Here is an 8,200-nt window from a genome sequence, read left to right as displayed (position 1 = left end):
TGTAAACTGGCTTCACAATATCGTGAAACCCATTTTTGGCCTTCCCTCCGTATTGCCCGCTCATGCCTGCCATGACGCCCGACATCAGTGGGCATGGAAAATTCCACCCCTTCTTTCTCACTCAATCCAGCTCATAATCATCCTCCATACAAAAAATACTACCCAATATTAATCCTTCACAACCCTAAACCAAGCTGCCTTGGCACATCTAAACATATACTTTCAAGTTTACTTTCTCTATCCATGGGTTATCTTATAAGCTAGAATGAGGTCCCCTCTGTGACCCCTTTCCAAAGATAACCAACTCCAGCTTATCAAATCATTCTTCATAGCTCTTTCCCCTGACACCAGGTAATCCCTCTTCAATCCTTTGGGGCTTGGATTGCTCACTAACATTCTGGTGATCAGAACTGGATGCAGTACAGGTGCAGCCTGACTAGGACAGCTTCAGCAAGGCCTCTAGGGACATGAACTCACATGATAACCCAGCACTGTATTTGTTTTGGTTATTGCTGCCTTACACGACTTAAGCAACCAGACCACCAACACACCCAGCTCTCATTCAGGAACAAATGCACAAGCATATTTCTACTTTTTATATTCTATTCTACTGCCTTCAAGTCGGCAAGTGCCTGTACTGATTTTTCTGTACAATTTTTCATTTGACTATTGATTGACTTGAATGAATGCTATTGAACTCTGTGAGATCTTGCCTGAAAGACTAAGGGGGACGCTATTCAATACCTGCCTCCACTGTGACTAGCTGCCTCCATTTGACTAATTCCATTTATAAATATGCTCTGCTTGTGTTTTTAACCAGATATTGATCCAATGACCATACCTTATGAAAGGAGTTTCTCAAGCAATGCTTCACCAAGATAAGTACTGAGAAGGGAGGCTATTTCTCTCCATGTACTTCGTTATTCCTATTTTTTCACCGTTATAGCTGGCTGCCAAATAATTCTAGCATTTCTTCAAGGCCTTTTGGAAGTCTCCTTCAGTGCAAATAGCTTGTTATCACCTCAAAATATTTTATGAAGTTGAACCTTTCCAAATCCAGTCATTTTTCAGATAATTTTCATATAACCTTGAGAATAACAATTCCATAATTTAAGCTCCTGGCAAATGGCATCATATTTGTTGTTCATCCATTTCTCAAGGCAACAATATCCTTCTAATGATTATGTGACCTGAACTTATACACAGTACTTCAGATGGGGGACTAACCAATGCCTCATGTAGCAGCTATGGAACCTCTAGATGTATACCCTATTCTGTCAATGCAACCCTGTATTTGATTTGTCTTTTTTACTTTAGATATTAAGGTATTATTTATTTCATCAAGGATATTCTCGATCCATGGCACCAGGATTAACTTTCACTTTCTCCCTTACTTGCTCATCTTGTGGGTGGTATGGAACACTCCATTATTCACTGTAATGCAGATCACAGCCCTCGTGGATAATGGAAAAAATATACTTTCTCTATTTTGCTCTTTTCATCTATGGCACAACAAAATCCTTGGTGTGCAAATTATGATAAATACAGGTAACAAAAACATTTTGGGTAACTGCAACATCTCAAACAAATTCTGGCAGATAATTAAAAATGTGGATGACTAGATGACAGATATTGGGATGGGATTTTACAGACCCACGCTGGGGGTGGAATTTTATGGCCCTGTCGCTGCAGGGGTGGGGCCATAAAATGTAGCGAGCCATTCAAAGGTCCATTGGCTTCGGTGGAACCATATAATCCTGCTGTTGTAAAATTCCACCCTGGGAATCTATTCAGCGGGGGGGGAGGGGCTAGCCCACCTCCTTCCCGCCCACCCCCAACTCATTCCCCATAGGTGTAGGCGGCACCCACCCATCACTTTTAAAAATATAATAAATGGGCAATTGAGCTTGTAAATAAGCCAATTGACTTGAATATTATGAACAGTTGGCATGGGCGGGCAGATTGGAGTGGGTAGACCTTTCTTTTAACAGACTGGTTAAAGGGCAGGAATGAAGAGGAGGGGGTAAGTCCTTCGAGGGGTGCCCTTTGTGCATCCGGGACAGCCCCCACAAGATGCTATCCCCACCCCCACTCCCCGCTCTTCACTTCCTGCTTGACCACCAGAACCTGTCTCCACACACCCTCCCTAAGCTCCCCAATACTCCGCATCTGGACTTACCTGGGCCCAGCCACCATGGCTGCCGTCATCCCAGGGCCTAGTTGCAGTTCCAACAGGGCTAACTACTGAACTCTGGTGTTGCTGGGACTGCTAGATATCAAGGGTGGGACTTCCTCCCACTGAGGAGCGGAAGTCCCACTCTCACCTACTTGAGGCTGCCCACAGCATGGGTCGACTGGCATCCGACATTTCTTCTGGCAAGGGTGAGCAGTATGCCCACCCCCCACCCCCATAAAATTCAGCCATGGAAGTTTCGGGTTGAATTGGTTCCTGAGAGGAACAGTCAAGCTCTGAGGTTTTACTCCTTTTGGGGGAATTCCAGGATTGACATGACTTGATATCTACGTTTCTGCTCATCTTCCTGTGATCAGATCTCCTGATCATTGCCTAAAATTACCTTTTACTAGTTTGAACGAACATCTCCTTGTTCTACTCCCACAATTTAACTTGAAGTATTCCATATTCCGTTCCATTTGCTATTTTATATATCTCTATAAAACGCATAATAACAAAGCTGAGTTTCCCTTACTTCACTCATCAATGGATACTTACAAATGAGAAAGACATTACAGTCCTTTAATTCATCCACTCAGAATGATCCTACACTTCCCATATTGATTTATCTATTTGTTTCTTAAGTGATTTCAGGGTTTTCACCTCCATCACTCTTCTTGGGTGTCTATGCCTATTGCTGTCACTCTCTTTGTGAAGCTCTGTCCGATATAACTGTGTCAAGAAGCAGAACTGGCTAATCTGTCCAGGATAACATTTACACCCAATTTTGATAGTGCAGTAATTTACTATGTGATCTTCACATCACAGCTCATGACATGATGCAAATTCATCCCAACAGGCGAGCATGATACTGAAGGTTTGCAGTGTGCTTCCTGTGCTCAGTGTTATTTTCTGTCTTGTGAATAAGACTGATGCGCTCCCTGGAAAAAGGTTACAGCATTTACACACTGTACAAATAGAGGAGCATTATAACCCTCTCAATTCATTAAGATCAAATATTGTGCTGCCTGAACTTCTGTCACCAACCTTAAATGGAAAATTTTAAACCATATTTAGAATATATTTATTTTTCATTCTGTAATAATCTTTTCAATTCCAATAGTGTGCAAAGCTGGATTTTTTTGACAGTGTGACAATGGAGGGATGTAGGTACTTATTTTGAAAAATCTTCTATACTAAAATAGGTAGCTTTGTGAATTTTCCACCCTATAATTAAAAAGCTACCAGCTAAACCAGCCATGAGAATGAGTGGCTTTGAAATCTAAAGCTTCTCTGGATGTGATTTCATTAGCAGGAGTAAAATGCACAACCACCTATTGTTTTTCATCAGAAAAATGTAATCCTTTAGAAATTTTTAGTCATATAATGGCTTAACAGACTTGCATCATTCTGTAAACCAGTGTCCAGCTGCTAGACTGGCGGGGTCAAAGGCCCCAAAAAACTGTGGCTCTTCCAGTGCACTTCTGCCGTAACTTTGGGTCTGGGACCCAGACATGCTAGATCCCAGCCTTAAGTCAAGGATTCCCTTGGCCTGTTGAGGACATAGTGTCTGCCTGCTCCAAAATGGGTCATTGGTGTAAAAAAGGTAGAGATTCCTTATTTTGGGAGTGGTCGCTTTCTTGGTTTTCAGTGAGACCTGACATAGCTTGCTGAAGAATATCGTGAGTGTGGACTATCTAGTGTATGTTCATATCATAGGCCCCAATGATTGCAAGGGATTAATTTTGTTTTAAGACTTTAAAACAGCTGTGATGGCAGCTTCTTTCTTGAGGGGGATCTGGTCATCTCCTAAAATAAGCACTCCAAGATTTTCCAGCCTTCCTGTTAAGGCAGATAATAGTATAGTGGCATGAGTGCCTATCATTGGGTGGGCAAGATAGGGACCAGCCCTCCTGGATTTCAATGCGTGTCAGTGTCAGCAATGGAAGATCCAGTGTACGCATCTGGACACTTACGGTGAGATGATCCTAACCATGGACTTGCAGGGTCAATGTCTTTTTCAGCTAGCTTTAAGAGTCTGACAAGTTCAAATGGTTTAATTTCTCTCTGTGGCCAAAGTGAATCCATAACAAAGTAAACTATCCACGATCAGTGATAATTTGCAAGGTCACCCATTCAGAGAGGCCACAACTGCAGCATGGTTGACGCAGACAGAGGAAATACTGTACCAGTGAAGAAATGATACAGTTCCTTCCTGTGAGGGAAGGGCTCATTTCCAGATGAGGCTGCATGCTTAAGAGCTTTGCCTGCATCCATATGATGGACATATTCTGCGATACCACTAATGTTATGATGTGACAGATGATATGTGCCAGGCGGACCAAATCCACAAGGGGAACCTAGCCACGCTATCACAACGGTTTTGCAATTTGTATTTATTACAAGAAGATTTGTGCACTGAATTCAGAATTGTGAGTCTACTAACAACTTTAAAGATTTTAAAAATTGAATTAAAATGTTTATTAGCAAAAGAAAAGAATTCAAACACAGACATACGATTACAGTTACTTGATACTATAACAAACCCCCAAATCCCTAATTAACATGACTCCCAACTGCACACCCTCTTTAAGGCAACAGTGCAAACTAGATTTTAAATTCAAATAAGCAATCCAGCAAGGTTACCACAGCACCCACTCGACAGTGGAATTCCAAAGACTATTAACACAACTTTAGTTACAGGATGCAGCAGACTTCTGCAAAATTGGTTGCAGGCTTTTCCCCAAGGCTGCTTTACATGGTGTACTTTTCAAGGTACTACATGGCCACACCCCCATAGCCTTCCATCCTTCTTTATATATGTTTCTCTCCCTTGGATGTGTAAAATCCCATTGTTTTATTGTTCTACATGTCATTGGAAATTTACTTTTCCCAGAGTATGAAAATCTTTTATGTTGCCAATATGGTCAGTACCTTGGGGAAAAATAAACATACTGCTTGGCCTTGCTTACCCTGTTGGTTGTAAACATGCTACCACCCTTTGATAATCAAACAACCTCTTCACATATCTAAAAATGCAAATTTCATTCACCCTTTATCTGTGGAACCCTTATCCTAGCTTATCCATCTCCATTTCGAAAGTCTGCTTTACACCTAATTCTTTTGATAATTTCAATCTTGCAGTCTATCTGACTCTAATTCAATTAAATCAGTTACACAGACAGAACCATCTACACTCACACCCATAAGCCCACAATAACATTCTGAAAAATATGTTGGTTTCATGACACTAAGCACAATAAGTGGTAAAATTTCCCAGAACAAACCTTCCTTATCTTGATGAGCACAGCAAAAAAAGGAAAAGAAAATAGAAACAAAGACGCAATCAGGAATAAAATGGGAATTGCTGGAAGTAACTCAATAAGTAAGACAATGGTCGGGATTTTCCAGGTCTGTTGTGTTGGGACCCGCCGATGGAGATTCAGCGGCCCGACGAAAAGCCCATTGACTTTTGGCGGGACAGGACAATCCTGACGGTGGGTGAGGCCAGAAAATCCTGCCTAACATCTGTAGAGAGAGGAAGGCAGATTTGGTGTTTCAGATGGATGAACTTTAGTCCGCACTCTCTCAATCAACACTGGCTTATGGAACCAAATTATCATTCAGTAACTTTAGGATGTCTCAGCATTTAACATTTTGACTCCTTCATATTTCCAAGCTCAGAACTCCTCCAAGCTATTCCACCAAATATTGGCGACTGTCTTAACAAAACTATGACTTTTCAGCTTCTTTCAGGTGAGATGTTAAATTAAGAACATGCCCGGCCTCTCATATAAAAGACTCCAGGCCACTTTTTCAAAGAGAGCAGAGGATATATAGTCGGCATCCTGGTCAATATTAATCCCTCAATCTTCATCACTACAACAGGTTATTATCTCACTGATCATTATCTCACTGCTGTTTGTGGGGCCTTGCTGTGTGCAACTTGACAATCATGTTCGCTACATTATGGCACTGACTAAACATCGAAGTTAGCTGCAAAGTGCTTTGGGCTGTCCTGAGGAAGTGAAAGTGAATGGAAATGGAAATCTTTCTATCTGCTTTCCTCCTTGTTTAATGAACGGTACTGTCTTTTAGTATCTGGTATAATAAGTATAAAATCATTGAACATATATTTGAGTTTATTAACAGAAATATTGTATTAAAAGAATTGCAATTCTGTGAGCAGGATAATATTATCCTTAACATTATTAATGACATTCTTTCCGTAAGGAAAATCGTGGTATTGAGGCAGGACATGCTTACGTATCAATTAGATTTACATTACTACTTCTGACAGCTTCAGAACAAATTGATAACATTTTAACATGAATAAAGTGAGCTTATACGGTTTTCATCTATTCTTTGTCTTCGCAACTTGCTCCTAGATTTTTATATTTATTCAAGTAGTACCTGTAATTCAGTTTATCAGCAACTTCAAAGAATAATTTGTTCCAGATTTCCAATTCCAAAACAAAACATAATATTGTCAATGAAACCTCAGCTAAAATTGAAGTCAGACAGCAATGCAAAAAAATCCTTCCCTTTATGAAGGATTTCGAAAGTTTCTTAGTATACTTCAAGTTTGAGATAAAAGCATTATCTTTTACTACTGAATGACCTCCTCATATTCTAATTCAGATTGCCATGAGCTATCTCTGATTAGAATGCAAACCAGATAAATTTCTTTCAGAAAATAACATTTTGGTACACAGCATATGAATAATTTGAGACATGGCATCTCTAGGAGGGACAGGTAAACTTTGGAATGAAAACAGAAAATGCTAGAAATACTCAGCAGGTCAGAGTTAATGCTTAATTTTGGTGACCTTTCATCAGAACTGGGAAAAGTTAGAAATGTAATAGGAAGGAGGAAAGGTGGAAAAAGAACAGAAGGGAAGTTCTGTGAGAGGGTGAAAGACAGGAGGGATTTAACGACAAATGAGTAGGCGGTGCAGAATCAAAGGGAGTAGTAATGAGACAAGTAAAGAAACAAAAGATGTGCCCAGAGAAGGTGCGAATGGCAGAATGATTGAACAGCTGCTGTTGGAAAGCAAAAACAAGAGAAAAAAACGACAGTAAAACCGAAACAAGCAAAGATAAGGGAAACAAAATGGGAGAAGAGATCACAGTATGAAATTGTTCTCACACCTTCTAACTTTTCCCAGTTCTGATGAAGGATTATTGTTCTGAAACTTTAACTCTACTCTCTACACAGATGCTGCTCAATGTACTGAATATTCCCAGCATGTTCTGTTTTTATTTCAGATTTCCAGCATCTGCAGTATTTTATTTTTGTATTAAGTAACCTTGAAATTATGGTTCCCAAAGATCTCCAAAGCTGGAGTTTTCTTTGCATCATGTCTAGGTCTGTTCTAAACTAATTGATAGACATTGATTGTTATGATTAATCAACAGCTCCATTATCATTGTACTTTTTGACCAGGGGGATATTGGAATGCAAGCTGAATGTCTTTTTATGTCTAGCAATTCCGATGTTCCCATAATGTCAAGCCTTATTGGTCCATCAAATGGGTTTTAAACATCAATTAATGGTAAGCTGATTGGTTGGCAATCAGATAATACATTCTGTAAGTCCGTATTCAAAAAAGTTAATTGGTATTTCTAAAGTTATACCACATAAAGGGGTCAATGTGCCAAAATAGCTGCATTAACTAATGGGAAAAGGGGCTTCTAACTAATTAAAATCACTTCCTTTTCAATAAGATATTAATCTCTTATTTCAGTATAGAATATTTATAATCTGGTAATTTGACCTGACGTATACATAATGTAGTGTAAACGATTAATGTTAAATATGTGAATAGACAGTCATCAGTGATGCAAGATCACATGACAGTGATGTAAGAGCCTGAGGGATGACTTTGTGTGAAGCCTCGTGCTAAGCCTTGTCCTGTATATAGTTAGGAGAATGTTTAATAAAACATTCCTGAACAAGAGGACAAATTTTGTAGAAGATATGGAGTCCTATACTTCACTGACAACAAAATTTCTGCCAGCAACACC

This window comes from Cetorhinus maximus, chromosome 19 (genome assembly GCF_964194155.1).
Source record: "Cetorhinus maximus chromosome 19, sCetMax3.hap1.1, whole genome shotgun sequence".
Classification (NCBI taxonomy): Eukaryota; Metazoa; Chordata; class Chondrichthyes; order Lamniformes; family Cetorhinidae; genus Cetorhinus; species Cetorhinus maximus.
This window is presented reverse-complemented; position numbering follows the sequence as displayed.